The sequence below is a fragment of the Thunnus thynnus genome, chromosome 24 (assembly GCF_963924715.1).
Source record: "Thunnus thynnus chromosome 24, fThuThy2.1, whole genome shotgun sequence".
Taxonomy (NCBI): domain Eukaryota; kingdom Metazoa; phylum Chordata; class Actinopteri; order Scombriformes; family Scombridae; genus Thunnus; species Thunnus thynnus.
The window spans coordinates 7050614-7074268 of NC_089540.1; the positions used below are offsets into that span (position 1 = coordinate 7050614).

At 38.4% G+C, this 23655-nt stretch overlaps 1 long non-coding RNA gene across 1 annotated transcript in view; it reads right to left on the reverse strand.

The window, feature by feature from the left end:
• The window catches only part of LOC137177202 (uncharacterized), a 71649-nt gene extending 50232 nt beyond the window's left edge, over positions 1-21417 (reverse strand). Inside the window, exon 1 of the long non-coding RNA XR_010926007.1 lies at positions 19480-21417. This is a non-coding gene — a long non-coding RNA (uncharacterized lncRNA). The remainder of the gene's footprint in view (positions 1-19479) is intronic.
• Positions 21418-23655: the final 2238 nt, after the last annotated feature.

A 23655-nucleotide genomic window follows, 5' to 3' on the forward strand; every position in this document is an offset into this window, starting at 1 on the left:
CACTTGAAATGGGATTATATAAGAATACAATGGTAAAATATAGGTAGCATAAAATGATTTCATAGGGTCTATTTGATTGCTCCTCCAAAATACAGCCCTGAACACGTGCATCAATGCTCAGAACTTGTTTGCACAAAAATTGCACCTCACCCCTGACTTAATATTGTCACTCCATTCTAGTGTGCTCCACTCTGATTTTGACTTGAGTGATGTCATGGCAAGCTGTGAAAGGTGAGAAAGAATTCACTTGCGCGCAATGAAATTACCACTTCACCAGCACGAGGTCAGTATGCTTGATCTCCACCAGCATGAAAACAGAGCCTTTAGTCTTTTCAAAGCAACGAGTGCATTAGATGACGCTGGGCTGTTGTGCACTGTGGTGCCAACCCCAGAGGGTGACTCTTATGCAAATGCACAATTGTTGTCAAAGGACAATTAGTACCTGTATGATGCTTAAAGCCTTGGTGCTAATCTAGTCAGAACACTTGGTCATGATCTCATAAAAAATCTTGAAAGGAGAAAGCAGTGATAAAGCAGTAGTCCTACTCTACTGAGCTTCATAAAACTGACTGCCTGACCTTAACACAAAGAAACTCTACTGTATTAATGGAAATGTATAATCAATCAAAATGAGCAAGATGTAAATGACAGTAGTGCCCTTGCTCACATTGGAGCTCTTTTGAAGAGTCAGGAAGTTAAAGGGACATCTGAGGACTCTGCAGGCTCATGCCCTGTATTCATTTTTAATTTGAGTCCTAAATCTGTGGAAGCCCATATGGGACTTTATTAAAATGATAATGCAAACTTGAAAATGAAAATGTAATTCCACAATAGCATTATCATTTTCCACATATATATGTGTTATATTAGTAAAAATTAAAATGAAAATGCAATAATCCAATTTGCATTTTCATTTTCACATACTCGTATGGGCATTCTAGGACTATATTAAAATGAAAATGGAAAAGCTGTTTGACAGTTTTCAAAGTCATACCCCACTGTACAGTGGACAATATTCAAATGTTAATTCAAATTTGAAAATTAAAATGTAATATCAAACAATGTAACCTCATTTTCCATTCATGCAAGCAATATTTAAGTCACAGTTAAAATTAAAATGCAATTTCCCAACAATTTGAAAATGAAAATGTTCCTGTGTCTGACCCTCCAGCTTGATCTGCTCTGTGCAGCTTGACAGTAGTGCTCTTGCCTTACGAAAGTCGGAACAAACATTTAAATTAGGACTTGTATATCCAATATGAGTGTTTACTTATTTCTTACCTCAGATTTGTCCAGAAACAGATTTTGGTGGACTGCTAAGGTGCAATAAGTGAAAGTTTATGCAGTTGACTGCATTTGGACCCTTCCCCAGGGCTGCACGCCGTTTGGAGAAGCAGGATGGTGTCCCACCCACAGAGAATGACTGATGTCCAAACTGAAGACCCACCTTGATGAGAGGACAGATTGCATTTTCATTTTCATTGTGACTGCAAAAGAGTGTGGTGACATGTAAATGTAAATGCAACAGACTGAGGGGTTCTGTTTCACTTATTCCATTTAAATATTGTCCACTGTAAAGCAGGTTAAGTCTTTGAAAATGAAATGTTAAATGCCATTTTCATTTTCAAATTGTTAAAAAATTGAGTTTTCATTTTCAATTTGACCCCAAAGAGCATAGTGACATGTAAATGTAAATGCAATAGATTGGGAGCACTGTTTCGCTTATTGCATTTAAATATTGTCCAATGTAAAGCAGGTTAAGTCTGCGAAAATTAAATGTTAAATGCCGTTTTCATTTTCATTTTCAAATTGTTAGAAAATTGCAACTGTCCACTGTACAGCGGGGTACGACACTGAAATTAAATGTCAAATGGCTTTTCCATTTTCATTTTAATATAGTCATAGAACACCCATACGAGTATGTGAAAATGAAAAAGCAAATTGGATTATTGCATTTTCATTTTACTTTTTCCTCAAATAACATACATATGTGGGAAATTATAATACTATTGTGGAATTAAATTTCATTTTCAAGTTTACGTTATCATTTTAATAAAGTCCCCAATGGGCTTCCATAAAAACTGACTCTTCTTGCTTTCCTGTCACTGTCTGCTGCATGCCCTTCAGACAGAGCAGAAATGGTTTAACATATCTTTAAAAATTGAGGCTTGTTATCTAACTACATAACTCAAATGTTCCCATTTTGCAGTGCACAGCAACCAGAATAAAAAATAAGCGAGTACTAAAGTATGTACTTGACTTTGATACCATACGTGCATAAACTATTTCCCAACACGCAGCACTATTGAGTTCTAAAAAGATTCAGTTTTGTTTCCATCAAAAAAACCCTGATCTCTTTGCTCTCATCAAAAATGGATCATTGGCAAATAGAAACAATGTACCTATCCTGTCCACAGTGGTTTTGCTTGACAGAAATAAATGTGTTTGCTGATTTCCCCTAACATCGAGGTCCAATACTTTGTCTTGAAGATGGATGTAGCTTTTACGAATTGTCAAACGTCCTCAGGCACACCGGACAGGCACTTTTCTTTTTGTTTTATTTTATATCCCTGATGAAATGAACAAACTAAAAATAAATCAGCATACTCACATACATCCGACTGTCTCTGAATTACTGAGCTGAAGAGTTGAAGGCAGAGATGAGCACAATCACTGTTTTCACAAAGATGACAAATTGAAGACGTTCAGATATCAAACATTGTCATGCACTCTGCAGGAAGCTTCCCCTTCAATCTCTGATTTAATGCTTTTCTTCTCTGTAACTCAGAATCAGTTTCGATTTGGTTCTTTTGAAAATAGAAATGCATTTTACTAGCATGTACTTTTCAGTTGATTGCTGCATAACAAAGCACCAGCGATGATAGTGATTTAGTAGGTTAGTTGATAAAAAATGCATCATTAAATTCTGTTACCAATGATCTATGGGTGTTCAAAAAATTCTCCTGTTCATAAATATTGCACTATCCACTTAATGCTACAAAGGCCTTTTGTAGGGCAGGCTATATAGGCCAGCCTCAGACATGTATGTCATGGTTTGACATTAATAGACACCAAGCACAGTTCATTCATTCATTTACTGAACAATAGTGGAGTCTGATTCATTGGATTGCATTTTTCTGTGTGTTTTATTAGTCTGCACCAAAAGGTGGAGGAAAGCGGCGGGTAAGCTAATGCTGCAATCATTTACCGATCGCCCCAGCCCACCTCGGTGTAAGTGCAGCGCCTAATTTCTATTGCCCGTCTGAGGCCATTATGGCTGCTAACCCAATAACGTAATTGACTCTGCGTACTGGGCTTCAGGGAGTGCAGCTAGCCGCTAGCAATTTCCTTGGAGGTGGAGATGGTGGTGGGGGTTGGTGGGTGGCTGCTCATGGTTGTGTGTGTATGCAGCTGACTGGATGAAATACCAACACTGTCAACTCCAATTGAACCAAGCCCTTGAAACAGATTTTGTCCTCATAGCATCGTTGTTTTGCAGAGCTCATAATGTAGCTGACAGCATTTTTGGCAGGTTGTTGTGCATTATTTCAGAGGTTGTTTTCATTTGCCTCAAATTCATCGCACTCCTCTGAGTTTTGCATATTGGCTTTTGTGGGCTGACTCACTTCTGCTGTTTCCCATTACAACTGAGGATAATGACCTTGGAAATGTTGGCTTTTAGCAAGCTTTCTACAGTAGTGTGCACGTCTCCAAATGCCTCTTTATTTGCATGTCTTTGCTTCTTTAGCTTGATAGAAATTGAATGTGAGAACTGTGGGATAATAAAAAGAAAGTCAAGCAAGCCATGCATTTAATAAGTGCAACTAAAAACAACAAATGATGAGGCATACCATGGGACATCACTGTCCCTACGGAGCAAATGTCACTTAATTGGAAAGTATTGATTTTCTAACAGCCATTTGCTACTCGTCAGCCACCAATCAGAGGACAGTTCCTGTGTCCTGGTGAGGATTCTTCTTCATAGATCTTGATTAGCTGTTTCCGATTAATTGCTCTGACAACAGGGAAACTGTTTTTTTGTGTGGGGGGGATTGATTGACTGGGGCAAATCAGTAAGAAAACAGTAGTCGATAAGATGCATCTGATCCCTGGTGAGTGCTTTTTTTTTTTTTTTTTTCACTCCCACAATTTTCATGCAACAGCATTATGATTTTGTTTCCTGTTAAAATAATGCCAGTATAAAGAGAGAAACCCACACAAAAAAGCACTTCTTTGACATAGCTTTGTGATTCTGTTTAGATGTTAGTTAGATCAAACAGATATGCTGCATTTCCTCATCCATATATAGGCATTCAGTTGTCACATGATTAGTCACTATCACATATTTACATCATGAGAAAAAAACAACCCTAACCACAACTATACATCAAAAAAACAGAACACAATATTTTTTTTTCAAATGAATCGCTTCTGAAGGAATATAAAAAATAGAACATTGGCATGCTTTATTTATATCTCATTTCATGCTAAAAAAAAAAATACATGATTCTTTTTCATTTGATTATTATTTTTTTCAGTTTACTTTTTAGTTAGTTGCTCCACAATGCACAAAAGGCCATGATATGATAAAACACGAGGGCATATAAACAAGATGTTATTAAAAAATTAACAAGGTTAGAATAAAGACTGAATAAAAGAAAGGAAGGATAAAATATGAAGAGGCTTCCATATACATGAGTTTTGAGCAGATATTTAAAAAAGTCCTTGACTAGGATTAACACATCTAAAATACAGATTTTGTATGGTGAATAGCGTAAGAAAGAATGATTTATTTTCTGTTTTCATCTAAAGTCTAAATTATAGACTCAGTGGGCATGGTTATATGCTCTATCATATAGCTGATAATGATTCATTTTCTATTTGTATTTGAAAATGCACAATGTCAGTAAATGTGAACATCTTAATTGTTTTCACCTGTGCTGGTTGGCTTGGAGGTCTACTTAACGCCCTTATGAGGAGGGCTTAATGCAGCACACCTGTTTGCCCTGATTAAGATCCAAACAGTATCACAATATTGCCATAGTGCTGGGGCACTGGCTCTCTTGTTTAAGCCTTTTCTCTCTTTGAAATGACATTGCCTCAGCCAAAATAGATTTAAAAATGTGAGTAGCAGTCAGCTCTTCCCATTTTCTACTGTCTTTAAATGTTTACTCATTTTAGTAAAAAAAAAAAGTGCCTGTAAAGTAATAAAAACATTGAAAGTCGAAGTTTGCTTCCTTGTGATTGTTGTGCTGACAAACACAATATTTTGAGTAAAATTCTAGTGTTCTTGGGAATCAACCTATACTACACATAAATCAAGATGAAAATTCACCAGAACCTTGATTGGCTCTAAAATCAAGCATTTCTGTGCAATGGACCGAAGTCTGAGTTGACCTATATTAGTTAACAAAGTTTGCAAACTTCACACCTGATGCCACTTCTTTAATCAAGTATGCTTCAGTACTGCTTTTCATCCAGACTTGTTTGTGCTAGTCTTGCACAGTGATGTTTCATTTAGTTAGGAGTCTGGAGCCACTTGTGTACCAACAGGGTCGGTAGTGGTTGCTTTTGAAACACACATTGCTCACAGCAGCCACTTAAGTTAGCCACTTTCGCAAAATATGAATCCATTCAGCAGTAAAAGACCAGATATCTGACAGAGGGTCAAAAATTGATGCAATCATCCAGCTGCAGTATGTTTGGTGAAAGACATTTCAGTTCAATTTATTGTCACATTGCTTTTGGACTGTTTATGCAGTGAAGTAGGGTGTGTGAGTGTGGGTGTGGGAGGGTTGTGTTAAGGAACACTGTGTTCAAGGTCAGAGAACATGGACATGAGGTGATGATACCTTGTTGTCCTGTGATTGAGTTGCCACCAACACATTCGTCTTGGATGAGTGTATTCCCCAAGTGTTCATATATCAGGAATCCTATTATAATCTTTTGGGAAATTGGGAAATCCACTTCTGACCCGCACTAGTGGCCCCACTTTTTTCTGGCAGACTGCCTAGCTGAGTGACTATATGAAGTAGTATGATTCCAAAATAACGGCTGGTTCAGGGAAAATTGGACATTATTCACACATAGAGGCCTTTGACTGACCTCTGAAAAATATGTTGGACAGCTGTCAGCTATAATCATCAGCTATCAAATCTCCCTCAACCCACCGGGGTGAAAGGTGAGTGATGCCTCTCAGCCCCGCAGCCGCAGTCGCAAATTTGGCTTGACATACAACGGACCACTTTTACACCCTGAACCCGTCCAGTCTGCTGTAGTGTGAGACTGTGATCCATTAGTCCACCTGGGGGACAAACGACTGGAGGTAGGAAAAACAGACCCAAAAGCAAAATTCTCTGAACCAGAAATGATGAAAGGTTGAGCAACCCTGTCACATAAAACATAACTAGATTTCAAAACTGAAGTGAGATTTTGCAATAGAGAAACAGAAAAACTGAGAGAACAAGGACAGCTTACTTGGCAGGTGATGGATGATGACCAGACTCCATTCAAGAAGTCACCAACCTGATACTAAGTGGAGCTGGAAAAAGACTAGTGAGAAAAAAAGATCATCAGTGTCCTTTTTTCTCCATTTTGAACCATTTTTGTACTAGTTTTGAAGTAATTTGGATGCATGGGAGTTCAGTGTCACTGACATCAGTGAAGTGACTGAGGGTAATATGCAGAGGGAAAAAAAAAGAAACAGATGCAGTCAAAAGGCAGCAGCGCTCTCTTGTGATGCCTCACATGTGCAACGGTATACCAATACAGACAGCTGTGAAATAACCTGTGGATCAAATGTCTTCCAGCTTTCAATTTGGTGAGGTGTTGTGACTGCAGGGAATTAAAAGCCCTCTCATTAGTCATGAGAAAAATCACTTTTTTCTACAAATTATCCATTCTATTGTTATACTCCTGCTCCAAACTTGACAGAAATATTTTTGATTTTTTTTTTTTTTTTTTGGCATGAACAGGACAAAATACGGGTTTCTAATTTCTATAAACTCCAATCCAAATTCACCAGTGTAATTACAGCTTTTAGAAAAGGAAAAAAAAAAGTTGAATCCCAAGTGGTATTCATACACTATGTCAAGGCCTTCTTTTTTTCCACTGCTGTCGCACAAGTGTTGCTAAGCACCGAGACTGTATCACAGTTTGCATTTTAAAATCTGTTGGCGTTTCACTATTAAACTATTCAAATTATGACAGACTGCCAAAATAAAATGGCATCTATTGTAAGCGCTGTAATTTTCCAGGGTTCCAGTGTTGAAACAGAATTCCAGAGTAGCAGATTGAGCTTCACAGAGAAGACAATGGCCACTGTGTTGGCTTGTCTTTGAACTGACAACAGCTGCCCTTGAAGTGAAGTGCCTTAAGCCTCACGCCGACTTGGTGTTGGCATCCAATGTAACGTTGATTGGATCCCCACTGCGTCTGTCGTCTAATAAATCAAGCGCACCCCTCTCCTGCTCACCCTTTCTTGCTCTCACCCTGGTCCCTATAGTCAACATCCTGAAATAAAACTGGCAGTTATCATAATGGTGGGGTGAGAGCTGTGAAATAAAGTGTCTTGAGGTTAATCTCAAAAACAAGGTCCTCATTGTCTTCTGTTGTTCTCTGTGCTGAAAAGCATTTCAGATGGCTGGCACGCAGGCAACTCTATAAACTTTCACCTGCATTTTAAATGAGTGGTGGAAAGGACATCTCTCTTTCTTTCTTACACTCGAGACCAATCGGTGGTCGCTTTGGTGGCTGATGGAGCGATGGAGGAAAAGAAGGATGGATGGATGGAAGGAGGGGGAGGTGGGGGGGCAAGCGTTTTGCAGAGAGTGATTGTGAGAGGACAGCGGTGGCAGAAGATGTCCTCTACACAGTGATTAATTCCAGACCCAATGTGATTTATGGCCCCACCACGGCTGTTTTGTAGGTCACTTTGGTGCCACATCACTCAAGCTGTGCAAACAACAAGTCCGATATCAGTGTTGGTTAACCGTAAAGGAGGACACACATGCGCGCCCACGTTGAAAATGTTTTGCTTTGAATTTTGTATTTGCCTCTCATGCCATCAAATCAAAAAATTTAAAATATGAGGGATGTGATGTACTGGCAATAACATAATATAGGCCTAGAGACTGTGATGCAGAGGGGGAAGTAAATTGAACAACACTTATATCAACACAGACTTGGTCCTCACAGGTTTCAATGTCAATACAGTCTCCTAAAAAAATATTGTATGTTCATATATACAATATAACTTGCCTTGAAAGAAGCAATTGCTGCTTGTATAATGTTCATAAGCTGTGCTTTTTTTCCCAATCCTGGCAGTGTGACAGCTTTAGATCCCTGATATATTCAAACAGATGTGGACAACCACATGGTTCTGTACAATCCTGTACTTTGGGTGTATGCGTACACTTTCACACATTGTTAATAGAGATCAAAATGGTGATCTGTTGATTTTTGCTTTTCTAATGCATGTACAGTTGTGGCTTTTGGGCCCATAGATTCCAAAGGATCATCAATTCAGCAGTCGACAAATTTACCAGCCCTGTATCCCTAGGAATAAAACAAGATCTCTACCTTTTTTACGATTTACATCCGATGCCAACATTCAGTTCAAACCCAGGCAGTATAGTGCTCTTTATTTAGCATGGCTAAGTGTAGTCTAAATCAGAGTTCACCTACTCATCAGAAACCTGGACCGTTTTCACCTAACATTGATAAAGGTACTTTTGTTGCCCCATACCTCAACCATACTTTATTTCCCATTACTATCTTTCAAACTATATCGCAGTTGCCATGCACCAATGTAGTAGATTCAGGATTTTGTAGAATTGTCCAGCTTTTAACATTCTTTTTTGGGGATGGGGTTGAAATTTACATAATTTTGCAATGTTACTTCTAGTTCCCCATTGAACTGACATCAGATCTTGTTGCAAAGGTTTTCACATTTTCCACTTGCATATTTCAGGTTGGATTTCAGTGCGAACATTTACAGCTGTATTTGAAAAGTTGACATTTTGAGTAAAGAATAAGGAAAAAGAAGTGAAATCCTACTACTACTGTTTGTTAACGTTAACGTTAACAGAGTGGGGTCATCGGGAGGGGGGCCTTAAAGAAACAGGAGCTAAAACGGCTTGTTTCAGACAGAGGCTGCACTGAGGGGCTGCAAAAAGGGCCGGTATAAGATAAATAAGGAGTCTTTTTAAACTGTAAATCATGCAATCATATTCAAGTAGAATCCTAGACTAAAAATATAGACCTGGAATTCTGAGCCCAAAAACCTGGGTTTGCGTCTTGTGTCTAGCATGATGTTAGGTCAACATGTCCTGTCTCGTCCATCAAGATTGGCTATTTTATATTTAACCAAAAACAATATTTCCCTAACCTTATACTTTTTATATTTCAAATAGATTTAACACAACGTATTGCTCATGCAGATTAGTTGCAAATGAATGTTTTTAGGAGGTGGGGTACTTCCCACATCACAATGTAGCTTTTGTCAACTGTTAAGCAGAGGATTTTCTATTGTTCCTCCATCAGGACAGTTTTCCCACTTGAAACCAAAACCCCTGACTAAATCATGCTCCTCCACCACAATGGCAACACAGCAGAAATGTGTCCTTAAACAGCTACATTATCATGTCAGTGCTTATCCACCTTTTACTCTGTTGCCTGCTGGTCTTCTGCTGTGAAAGTGTGGAGCAATTATAAAAATCAGATGAATCTGTCTGCAAAAATTGGAGAAATAAGGCCCAGGTTAACGATGATTACAATTTAATAACTTTTTGATGCTAACAGATACAAAAGCAGTCTGGTACCGTTTAGAGCGATTAGCTCACAAGAACGCAATTGGCCCACGTGCATCAGTTGACAGTATGAATTATTCATTCGATATTTAAACTGTTACATCAAGTGTTTATTACCCCTGACTCATAAAAATTTAACTTCAGCAAGATGGGAAGAATATTGTGCCTTCCGTGCTTATGATATTTGGAGTGACTTAATTGACTGAAATTAAAGCTACCATTAGAAACTCAAATTAAGGGGTTGCTAAGCAACATCAATCCCAAAATCCATTTCTTCAATTATTTTGCTGACGTTAATCCTTTCTTCATTGTGGCACTGGGATTACTGATGCAAATTTCAAATGAGAAGAGATTCCAAAAGTAGTGAAGTCATCTGAAGAAATAACAGTCCCAATTACTTTCCACCATCTTTTTTTTTTAAGTGAGTGCATTTATTTTACATAACAGCAGAACCAATCAGTGTCAAAACAGTGTTTGCAGATCTGTAGCATGTGGACTGGGTATTCTGTTTCCTTGATCAAAAGTTTTTACTTTCTGTTCTGATTCTGTGCTGCTATTTATCTTTTATCCTTTTTTATATAGAGAGAGGAAGAAAGAGTTAGACACACAGGCGGAGTTGTTGCAGAAAACCTTGCTCCAACTCAAGTTAATTCTAATATTTAAGCACTTTTGAGAAAGCCACCAGTGCACTGAAATCAATACCACACTGGGTTGATCTTTTGCTTTGAGTTCGACCTTCTCTTCACAAGTTCCTTCCACCAGTGAGGCCAGCAAGATGTTAAAATAAAGTACTGGGAGAACTTTCATGTACAGACCTCAAAGAACACTGTGAAAGAAAAAAAACTGATTTAATCAGACTGCAGTCTTTGGCTCTTTTCACTGAGCCAGCAGATGTGCAAGGTTATTTATTTTGGCAATATCTGAAAGTCCTGCATGTTGTTGAGCTATAAGCTAACCAAGGTTACCCACTCTTGGGTGAGATGAGAAAGAAAGATGTCTCAAAAGGATATGGAATATGTTTGCTGTCAGTTACAGTACACTCGGCTTTAATCTTTCAGACATCCTACTTTAGTGTCAGTGAAGCTAAAGGATAATTCTCAGCATTCTGTGAATAAACCGACACTGATCACACATAGTCTTAACTAATGAAATCCTATGAATGTGCAGTACAAAAGGAAAGACAGGAAGTACACCTAAACAGCCATGCTGCACTGTAGTGTCATTCAATTGATGGTATTTTCCATAATCCCCTGCTTGATGTCATAGAGACATTTCATTCCCTCCAATCTGAGAAGCTGCTGTTGGATTTATATACATATTTAATGAGGAACTCTTCAAACTGATCTAGCAGTAATCACAACTACTTCAGAGATGAAGATGTTTCAGGGAGAAAACAAAATGGATGTCCTTTTTGATTTGAAAGAAAAACCAAATTACATTAAATCAAAGAAAATAAAAATAGGGGGAAAAATAACCCAGAAGACCAGAGGACAATTTTCCCAGACCACCTGGGTCTGCTAGGCCTTGCAATCTCACAGAAAGCTATTAAAATGTTTCAGCATCTACAAATAAAGAGACAGCTCTCTCTGCATAGTTTTTAGCCGTACTATACTTGTGGCTCTAGGGAAGGCAATGTTGGTTGGTTTATTGGTCCACTACTTTGGTACAGACTGAAATATCTCATCAACTATTGGATGGATTGCCAGACATAAAATGTTGCACACATTCACATCCCCCTCAGGATAAATAGTAATTACTTTGTGATTGCTTCACTTTTCATTTAGCCTTATCCAATACTTTAGTTTATGACCAAATATCTGCAAAACTAATGACTTTCCCATTAGCCTCAGTTGTACTTAGCATGCTAACACACTAAACCAAGATGGGGAACAAGGTAAAAAGTTATACTTGTTTTTCATAAATTAAAGTGTTTTATTAATATAAATAGTTACACAATTGAAACTGTTCTTCTTTATCACAATGTCCATTCAGTGCTGATCTGAACTGCCTTATGGTGACATTGTTTTGCCAGATTCAATTTCCAAGGTCAATTTTCAATCTCAAGATGAGAAAAAAAAGATTGTTGCATGTTCAAACAAAACAAACAAAACAAAACATAAAATAAAATGAAAATATATATACAAGGGTCAAGTAGGTTCAAACAAAAATCCAAATACTTAAAGCCAGTAGTTCTCAAACTTTTTTACGTCAAGGACCCCTGAACTGACATAAATTAGACCACAGATAAGATTTTGATAAGATTTTGTCCCAGGGTCCCCCATCTGATAATATTTTTGGTTTTATATTTTTCACACAGAAAGTATATGAAACTGATGACCAAAATAGTCATACATTCTGTCATTGTGTTACTTATTATGAAATTATAATGAAAAACTATTCCCTTTTTTGCTGGGACCCCTCAACGACCCCACCGGGTCCCCGGACCCCACTTTGAAAACCACTGCTATGATTGACTCGATCCCTATTGTATTTGCCTCCGTTTAATGGCCCACCTCAACGTATGTTTTTTTTTTTCTCTTGACTCTGAAGTCCTTTGAGGGTGGTGTAGGTGGGAGATGTATTCAGTCTTTTGGTCAACTTTCTTTGCCGTTAATTTGGGTGAGCCTCTCTTTTTCAGCGAGGTGCCTCTTCCTCTGTGTTCTCATGTGTTCCTCATCCTCCATTAGCAATGTCTTCCTTCCTCCTATGAGCCGGTGTGGGCAGAGGAATCCCACTATTGAATAACTTACAGATGCCACAGCCATATCCTCCTTATTAGGGGGAGTCACAAGAGTGAAGTGAAAAACGAAACAGTGACTGTCTGACTCTCAATTCGGTGTACTAATGACTAAGGGACAGACCAAGCTGTCCCCCTACAGGCTATTTAGTGAAGGTGATTTTACCAATCTGAATACTGAATTTCCTCTGTCCATTTGTAACCAGAAGAAGACACCAAAACTGTTGGTAAAATAAACCTTACAATCCATACAGTACATTCATTTATATCTTGTTTTCATATTATCCACTCCACGGCTGCTGCTTCTTCACAATCTTAAATAGTGGCCAGTCTTGGCAGTATATATATATATATATATATATATATATGCTAAACATCAACATGTTAGCATTGTCATTGCAAGAATGGCTGGCATTAGCTTTCAGCTCAAAGCACTGCTGTGCCAAAGTAGCAGCCTCCAGGATGGCCAAGGAACATCTTGTTCATTTTTTAAACCATCAGTGCTACCTTTCTGGCCATAAGAATCACCAATTCAGCTAGGGCTGGAGATTGCACTAAAAAAGAAACACGAGGTGTGTGTGTGTGTGTGTGTGTGTGTGTGCTGCAGTATATAATTAGGTTGTTCTGTATGTTATATGCTATTAAGTAAATGGGGTCATTTAGGTCAGAAGGAATAATGCGTACCCTGCAGCCACTGTAATGGAGTTCCCTCCCCTCAATGCATGTCTCAAACCCATTAATAATCTACACTCATAACCACTCTGGATACAAGACTGATTTATTTTGTGATTCAGAGTCACGATGCATTCAGCAGGAGGACAGCGCTGAAGAAAAGCATTCAGGCCTGAGACATGAAAAGCCTGAATATCTTCCTTGGCTCCCCTATTTTCCCTTTTAGCTGACTAGCAGATGTTTGTTTGCCCAAGTGGGAGACCCTCGCTGGAATGCAGTTGGATTCATTAACATTGTCCGCAAACCTAGATTTGATTGCATAATGTATACTGAGTGGAAATAAGGTCAGGCATGCATGGTGCTGTTTCTTAAAGCTCAAGCATTCAGACGAGAATCATAAAAAAAAATAAAAAAAATTCACCATTGTGCTTACTGTCAGCCCACATCATTTGGATTGTACATGTCATGTGCGCTATTTAAATAATGAGATTTGGGAATGTTGCAAGTCAGAATACTTGTGAATGTTTCAGACAGTTGGGACACCCATTCTTGAGGATATCACACAAAGTAATAAAAGTTGGAAACCTAACACATTTCAGCTGTAGAATTAAAGAATTTCAGCTATCTTCAGCAATATGATGGCTTCACTGACATCCTAGGATCAAGTGTCTCTTTTTGAGTGAATTCCATGGAAATACCTGCCTTGACTTTTTCGTGACACAGTCAGACTGAGACTGAGAAATTCTCCAACTTCACTGATCATTATCTTGGTCCACAATTCAATGACAAAGTGAAACTGTGACTTGAAAGTTTCCTTTCTTCTCCATTCATCCATTTTTTTTTTATCATAAAGGTTGGGTGGACAGCTTGGGGTATTGAGAAAACGCTGATTTAACTCTAGTTTAAGTGATGATGGGAGAATTTCCTCCCTCTTAAGGTGTAGGCCCCTCTTATCCTAGTTTAAATCAATGATTTTTAGAGATTAATTTGTGCACTAATCATCACTGGTTTGAAACATATTAAATATTGGTGAGCCACCTATAAATACCAATTACACCGACAGTTAAGTTAACATTTGTTAGCAGTTGCATTCGTCTCATAGCAGAAATAATGCCCACCTTGGGACTCTTTTAGCAAAGTGGTATTCACTTGGCTAGAAGAGGCAGATCACAAAACTGAAGGAGAAGAAAATAAAATTCAGAGGCTGATATCGCCAAACTTTAATGGAACATAAAATTGAAAGCAGCAACATGGTTTGATATCATTTGCAGTGAGTGAAAAAATGTTTGTGTAATTTTGTTAAACTAACCCTTTTACCCCTCAACAGGTAAGAACGTAGGAATAGTTAAGAAAATTAATTTTTTGAAAGTTAATTAACCCAATCTAATGATTTCCTTCAAATACTATTATTATTAGTACAATATCTGGGGCTCAAATTTTAAAACGTCCCGATGTTATAAGTACCTGGGTATTAAAACCCATGTTGAAGAACTGACAAAGAAGCTTACATTTAAATTAGGTCTCTTTTTTAGAAACAAGCAATGCCTCTCTTTTAGCAGTAGGTTGCAGATTGTAAAGGTAACATTTTTATTAGTGCTTGACTGTGCAGATGTAATTTATATGCATGTTGCTGCCCTTACCCTCAAGCCCCTTGATGCTGTGTTTCACAGTTCTCTTAGATTTATTACTGGTGACAGTATTAGAACCCTTCATTGTATCCTCTACGAGAAAGTAAGGTGGATATCACTTACCACTTGAATGGAACGACACTTTTTTTTTAAATTTATAAAGCCATCCTAAATAAGCTACCATTTTACTTATTGTCTCTTTTAAGACTTAGGAATATGGGATAATGTAGTCATTCACAATAATGCATTATTTGGATATCCCATATATGAATACAGAACTAAGAAAAACTGCATTCACCTATTATGCTCCTCATAGGTGAATAAGCTTCAGGACTCCATTAGGTTTGACACATTTTTAACTCTAAGTTAAACTAAGTTAAACAAACAACAATATTTTATATAATGAATGCTCCTGCTTTTCCTAATGTGTCTGGTCTATCACTGTGTAATACACTTGTATTACTGTCTTTTCTGTGTTCTTTTTCTTTCTTTTTTGTGTTTTGTGCATTTGTATTGTGTTTTGAGATTGTTGATTTTACAATTTTTACATTTTTTTTGTCATGGCTTTTTTGGTTTTGTATTTACAGAGCACCATTGTGAATGAGAGCTTTTCTATTTTTTAAAGAAATTATGAAGTGTTTGCACAAAGTAAATACATTTAGTTTAACTATCATTTAAACATTAATCTAGAAATAAGTAAAGTTAAAATAACCCATAACTTAAGAACTTTGTTTACGCATGATGGATGTCTTTCTATTGAAGCATATAGAGTAGATACTAGACATGTGCAGCCTATTTCAGATATTTTATCCTCAAAATAACAATTAGCATTTTGTTCACAATAACTTTATATATATCCTTCCTACCAATATACCCATCTTATACCGTATATCCCCTTTGGTGAGCTCCATCCTCTGCCTCATCATGAGTTAGTAGTGGCTTGAGTGCTGCTATGGATACTGTCCTCACTGTGGCCAAATGTGTAAATACTTTATGCTTCCCAAGGACTCGCAACACTGTAGAGTGCTCTCTTTTTAAAATATATTTTTCCTCATTGCATTTAGAAAAAGTACAACTTTCCAGGCACAAATTGGCTTTTATCAAGCACAGAGGCATCAAACTGACTCAAGGTGTGCATCATTGAATAAATAGTCCTAATCCCTTCCTATGGGTGTGGCCACAACCACAGAATATCCAAGCCAGACTCAATGAAATATGTATACTGGATATGAAACATGTGTGTGTGTGTTCTGCACACTGATCCAAAACGTATACTCATCCCTTTCCCTCTTCCTCACTTGATCCCTCATCTGATTCTAATGAGCCATTGGTACATGGTAGACAAAACAATTTTTTGCCCATTCCTTGTCCTCGTACTATAGAAGATGTAAAAGACTCCTTGAAAAGATTCAAGCATGAATTACTTACTGGTTCATCATTTTCAACTGATTTTACAGTTAAACTAAAGAAGTGAAACTGGAATTCAATTTCAGCTTCTATTGGTTATCTGGCTGTAAAGGCCTCAAATGATACTGAGAATCCTTATCCCTATTTGGGTACCATACCCTGGGGACACGGACATTTCAAGTCAATTGCCAGAATGTAAATGTAATTTAGAATTCTTTCACATCTACATAAAAACTTAGTCTTGAAGTAATATTAGTGGATTATTATTAGGATTAGTGGCATTTTTTTTTACAGGACATTGAATTAAAAACTATATAGTTGTAGAGTGTTGGCACCAAGTCACATGACTACAGTACTTTACACAGTATTTTCCAAATCAATGTTTCCAAGTGAAACTGAGACTCATATTTTGGATACAAATCATTTCATGGTTAATATTTTTATTTAGCTTTGCCCAAATGATTCGCTGAATAACTAAATGAGTAAGTGAAATAACTAATTTCATTACATCATACATGTTATGATGTAATGTTATGTAACTTGTCCAACACAGACACAATTTTCTCATTGTGTTTGTGATGGAGTTGGACTTTTTTTTATTCATTTTGTTGTATATTTGAATGATAAATAATTGCCCAGAAGGGGAGACAGTGTGAGGTCAGCAACTGCATCAAAAAGTAACAGATGCTCAAGTAAGCCTCGTTGCTCTCCCCTTTAGGCGAACCATATAATTGGAGCTGCATTACGAGTCTGCCTTCACACTGCATACAAAACTAACTCATACACACAAAAAAAAAATACTAAACTAAACCCAAAAAGTTCCAGTGGCAGATATCAGTCTGGCTTTGCCGCTCACATGGGGTCTCTATAATGAGTATTAGCAGACTTTGCTGGTTTGAAAGCTTAAAAGACGGCAAATCCTTTAAGAATTGCAAAGAAATCAATCATGTTGGAACTGACACCATATTCTGAGGTTTCAAACCAAAGAATTATCTTTCTGACTGTATTTTAAGCCAATTATTAAGAGTTTTTTTGTTGGAATATGACACGTCTGTTGCCTTTGGACTTCCAGTACTAACTCAGCATGTGGTAAATGAGTCCCTCTGGAGATTCACATAATTAAAAATGACAGACTAGAAGACTTTTCCTAATTGAGTCTTTTAACTTATAAAGGTTACTGGAATCCGTTTGGGATCATCAGAAATCCTGTAGGTCTTTTATTTAGGGTTGAAGTGGCAGTGGGGTAAAATTCAATCAGGCACAGCTATAACCAGTCTGGAAAATACAGGAATAGACTGTGTGACCTATTTCAGATGAGGTACAGATAGATGGAGCCAAGATGGTGGTTGCAAAGGGGATTCTGTAACTCTATAACACAGGATGATGATGTGAACTTTGTCTTGGGGACTGGAGACCAAGGGGCAACAGGAGCGGTGAGTTATGAGCATGCCATCTCAACGCTGACCTGCCTCCTCGATTGCAGTCCCCTGATTAAATCACAAAAGCATATATTTGGTCTTGAACACAAACTCCAAATAGTTTCATAATAGCAAACCGTCCAGCTCTGAGGATCCAGGATAAGTGCAATGTTTATCATATCACTGGTGCACACATTTGAGGGCAGTGTCCTTAGCCAAGCCAATGATAATATCTAAAGGCGAGGAAACTTTTGAGACGGGGAAGGATACAAAAATACTTATCTTTTAATATTACAAACATCTGAAGTGTTCTGCTTTCAGATGCCGTTCAGTGTGAATCATAACCCTGTGTTTTTCTCTTCTTCCATTCCACTATCTCTACTCACGTCAAAGAAGATCTGAGGGAGACAACTGTGCCTGGAATGATTTTTTTTTCCCCCCTTTGGCAAAGATCATCATACCTTAACGACATCAGGGCAAGAAGACAAGAGGAGGGGGTAAAAAAAGAAGAAGAAAAAAAAGTGTGAAATTAAATTTAGGCTTCCAACAGCCTTTAGAAAGTTATTGCCTCCCAGAGAATTTGATGCCCTGAGTATTTACAACTGGCTGTTATCATTTAATAACAGTCACTAGTTCCAAGCCTACAGGATTTGCTGAGAATATTATTACCAGCATTTTGCTGTTGATCCTGTTCTTGTTGTTTTTTTTGTTTTTTTACTGTTGCTGCTGCTTGTTGTCTTTCCTCTGTCACTTTGGGAAAAAAACAAGAGTGGCAGCGGAACATATTTTTATGTCAAAGGGCAGAGGAGAAAGAGAACAAATAGCCATGGCAGCATAGGTAAGCTAACTTATTAGGAGACTCATGTCCAGTTTTGAGCCCTCCACAGCAGCCCTTGAGATTCAATATAGCCAGGATTGTAAATTCTGTCAGAATAAGGAATAAAAAAGGATACCTGACAATCCCATTGTGAGGCTTTCACCTCATGTAAGGTCAGAATTGGCACTTGGGCCCAAGAGAAAGGCAGTCAACCCGTGGGCGCACCAAAGTCTGCTGCTAAATCCAAAAGGAGCCTTTCAGCCCCTGTGGAAGTAACTGGATTCACCCCTGTCACAGCTAATCCTATCCCCTGAGCTGACAGTATCATTAAAGAGCCAAAATAACAAGTGGACATGGCCAAAAGTGAAATATAGTGCAGCACTGTGATTTGAGAGCCTTAATAGTGTACAGTGGTGGGTGGTTAAAACAGAACATTGATGTATAACTTATAAAAAGTTCAAAAACCCTGCCCAAAAAAATACATAAATAAGTAAAAAAGCAGCATCAAGCAAATGTCAGGTGAAGAATATATTTTAAGGTGTACATTCAGTCAGGATTAACTAAAATATCAAGTTTTCTGGTATGCAATTTCAGTTTTAAATTCATAGCGCATTACAGCTGGCTGAATGGAAAGTGAATACAGTCTATCTCCAACCTCAGAGTGAGGGATTGAGGTTATAACCTGGACCTCCACTGCAGCTGGTGGAAGTGGGAGGAGGGATCTTTAAGTGAACTAAGCTGTTTGATTTCAGTCTTTTCCTAACAGCCTCCTGGGCAGCAATGGCCAATATATTTGCAGGAGAAGTAACATCAGTATACAAATTTTAGAAAATGTTATGAAGTTGTGTTGTACTCCAGATTGCCTTAAAGCAACTCATCTGCTGTTTCTGACTACATCTGACAATGTGTGTGTAGATTTGATGAGAAGAATAAGCAAAATAGTACATATTTAATAAATACAACAAATCTATTATCTTTGGAAGTGTCTGACCCGAACTGTGAAGTGGAGCGCTGCAGTCCTGAGTCATTCCTGTCTTCTCTTTGGACCTGCTCTTGATAGTGGCAGCAGACAGTGACGGATTGAGGCTGTGACCCAGTGATGGACTTTCATTGCGGCTGTCCGGCGGGTCTCTTGCTGAAGCCAAGCTGTTTGATTTCAGTCTTGGTCGAGATCAAGTCACCCCATGTTGGCCTGTCGGGTGGCAGGGAATTCAAATAAAATCGGGGTAATGCAGGATGTCAAATTCCAAATGCTACAAGAAAGTCTGGACTTCCTACATGACAGCTCAATTTTGGGACATTGGCTGTTTAAAACGTTGCAAAAAAACTATTGAAAACACAAGTTGAATCTCTGTTCTTGATCTTGTGTTTTTTTAGCTAATTTAGACAGGTCTGCTTCAAACATACAAAACAAGCACAATTTAGAGGATAGTGATGGCATTATGTTATGTCTTCCTTATTGTTGAAAGGACCAAAACCAAAAAGGTGTAAGTCAATACATTCTTCCTTTTCATTCTTCTCTACCCTGTAGCACTGCGTTACTACTGAGGAGGTAAATCTCTTAAAGGGTCACTAATTTCCTGGAGGAATTGCGCATTGTAGTTTTTAGAAAATGTTCTGCCAACAATTTGTTGGACTATTTTCAGCTGCAGATTAATACAGGTTTGGTGCTCTTGTTAGCATTTTTGGCAACAGATCCATGAATCTGGATTTCTGAATAATTGTCTGGTCTCCAGGCCTGTCACATGCAATTTTTTCCCCAAAATAACAGCCAGTTTACATTTCAAGACAATAAATTACCATTAATTATGTGGTCATTTGAGAGGGAGGTTGGATGACCCAACTCATTTTATTGATCACAATTTGTGGTTGATTTGTTTTTCTGTGCACCAAATTTGACTTTATTTTTATTTTTTTTAGTTATGGAATGAGATATCCCATAATTGAGAGTGCAGTGACACACACAGATTAACAGACAAATACGGGGGGTGGAAGAGAGTGAAACTGGGTTTGGCACTTACAGGCATGCACCATACCCCCTCCCTATTCATTTACAATTCACCAAGTACTGCACTCACATTTCATCTACAGACAAACTGTTTGGTCTCCAAAAGGCTTTTGGAGAGATTACATATCTTTCCTTTCATAAAGATGCCATTAGTGTCTGGGGAGTAATGGGAGCCACTAATTTGATAGTCTGACCTTAAGCTATTCATCAGCTCAGAGGGAAGAGGAGAATAGATGATGCAGGAGATCACATTATAATTTGGCTACAGGATCCAATAGTCTAATGACAGCATTAACTCAAACAGCTGCAAAGAAAATGTTTGGAGATGCAGGGAACAAAAGGCTGGCATAGAGAAGCTGAGTGTAGCAGGCAAATCAGTACTGATAGTCCAACATCTCAGCAGGGTGCAAATATAATGTTCATGCAATTCCATAAACAGAGAGACGTCCTTGTCATTGTTTTTGCTTGGCCTTCAAGCAGCTCTTAAAAGTCACAGTAAAGAATGATAATTGTTTCTCCAGAGGATGGGCTAAGGGTAGCAAAGCTGACTTGTTCTTTTTTTTTTAATGCTGCCATATAAGCCAAGGTTGTTCCCTTTTTTAAATTAAAAACAACACAAGTCAAGAGTTGGAGTTTAAGAGGGGGATAATATTAACACTTAGGCAAATTGTTAGTACAGGTGTTTCCACAGAGAGGTCAAGCTGATCAAGTGGTTACAAAACTGGACACGCATCTGAGCAAATAAATGAATAATTGAGGGCAGTTATCCAATTCCCCCCTTGTTTAGGTCCCCTGGACATTTTTGCAGCATTAAAACTGAAACAGGGCCAACATGCAAATGAGATGAGCGCCTGGCAATGGGTGGTAGATGTGTGACAATGTCAGGGTGTGAAACAAAGGCAAGTAAAGCTTGTGTGTTGAGAGGACCTTTTGATTTTTGAGAGCACTCTTAAATGGTGTTTTTTTGGCATATTAGGAAAAACCTACAAGCTTTCCCTTTTGATATTTTTCAAACCTTACAGTACTGTAGCGCTCTTTATTCTATTTCAGACAGGCTCCCACATGTTTACAGTTGGTTTAACCTCTCATCCTAGTGTCCACACTCAGAACTTTGCATAATATGTGCTTAGCCAGCCAAACTAAGATGAACCCGCCAATATGAGCCCCATAAAGAGGGCAATCACTAATCACTGCATCCACTGAAGTTTAGCACTTCCAGACATAGTTCTGTTCAGAACTTACCCAGATGAGAAGACCGGTCATGGATGACATTGAGCACACAAGACATTGCCTGGCGGTGCCTCCAATGCCCTGGTCCTCCCACCTGGCATGGACCCTCTTCTTGGCACACTGTATGTGAGGTTCATGATTGGCTCCGCTTATGTTCATTCACTGTAACTTCATTTGTAAAGCGTAATTATCATTATTAGATTGCATTGATGCAAAAAAGCTACTTTAGGAATGCTCAGGAAGATCAGTAATGTCGTATAATGAATGGGTTGACTCATATAAAGACATCAATATGGTCCTTCAAAAGGGCTGAGTTAAGTGACAATCCATGACCACAGGGGGCCCTCTTGCCTTGCCAGATTTTTCTAAAAATGTTAACATGATATCTACAAAGCATGTAACAAACGCAAAACTACCGCATGTAACTGATTCAATATAATTCCAGAAAACAATGCCAGTTGTGATATATCTCCCAGTACGGTACGGTTGGTCCAATCCACAAATCCACAGTTGATTTCCCCTTTGCTGGCGTCCAATTACAGCAACAGATTATGTGTCCTTCTGCAATGTGCAGAGCACTCTCGGAGGGCTCTGAGACACTCGGACGGCCGTCTATCATTTCAGATAGCTTCCATCGAGGCCACCTCTCCCTGCCCACTGCCATTCCCGTGTGATGAATCTGCACCCATTCAAAGCTCCATTTGAACACCGTTGGCCATGCTTCTCATTCTCTTGACCCCATCGGGTCAGGACCCCCGTTTGGTCAGTGCATTCTTTCCTCTTCGTTCATCTGATCTTGGGAGACCTGCAGCGGCAAGGCGAAAGGGACTGATAGATGCACTGCACGGAGGGAGTAATGTATTGTGGTCCTTGCAGGCAACAGAGATGAGGTTTAAATGATCTAGTATGCGGGGGTTTGTAATCTCGCTGATCAAATTTGCTGGAGATCCTCTCCCCACTGCCATCTATATATGGAGAAGTAATGGAGTCTACCACAAGTGAACACAAGAGCTGTACTCCATCAAGGGTCCTCCGACTTACTGCAGCATATCTCAGACTGACAGGGAAAAGAATAGAGAACTTGTACCCATTGCAGGCAACAACTTCTTCCCAGTTGTTTGTGATATACCAAATATTACAGATAACGCTTCTTATGGGACCAATATTAACAGTAAATTAATTACCATGATGACACTTTATAACTTTAACAGAGTGTATAGGTCCAGTTGATCCATTCAATACTCATTCAATATCCATAACTTTGCTGTTTTTTCAGCCATTAATTTGTGTAATGAAAACCTTTCAATTCAGATCAGGTTTTTAATTCAGGTGGTAAAGCCGATCATTTTTGTGAGACCTTTAGTGAAAGCTGTTTTACACATTGGAACTGCATTGGAACAGGGTAGCAACAAGTGCATTTACCACTTGTTGCTACCCTGGCTGAGTCTTCTTTGCCGGTTACAATTTTTGGTCAATTTACAGATTACAGGCCATTAATGTGCTTAAAGGATAAGCCTGAATCTTTTTCAAGTCTATCTTAAAACATTACTCACATGCCATATGTACATTGAGAGTTATTTGTCAGTGTAATTATGTGTCCTCTCCAACTGCAGTTAAGTAAAATAAAGATTCAATTTGTCTATTCAAGGCTGTAGCTACAATTGAGGACACTGAGGTCACGTCTTAAATTTTTGTGGGTTTTGGCGACTGGGGGAGTGTGCACTCTATATTTAATAACTGTATTGTAATAGGCTGATAATAGTATTTCTATACTGGGTATATCAAAATTGGATTACTTTGAGGGCAACGACCAAATAAAGTGTAGCCCGTCTAACTTCTTATGTGGTCCTCCAGAGAAGGCTACAAGTCCATGGACCTCTGTCCATAAGCATAGGCGTTCTCGGTTGAATAAGTTACAAAGTCCCTATC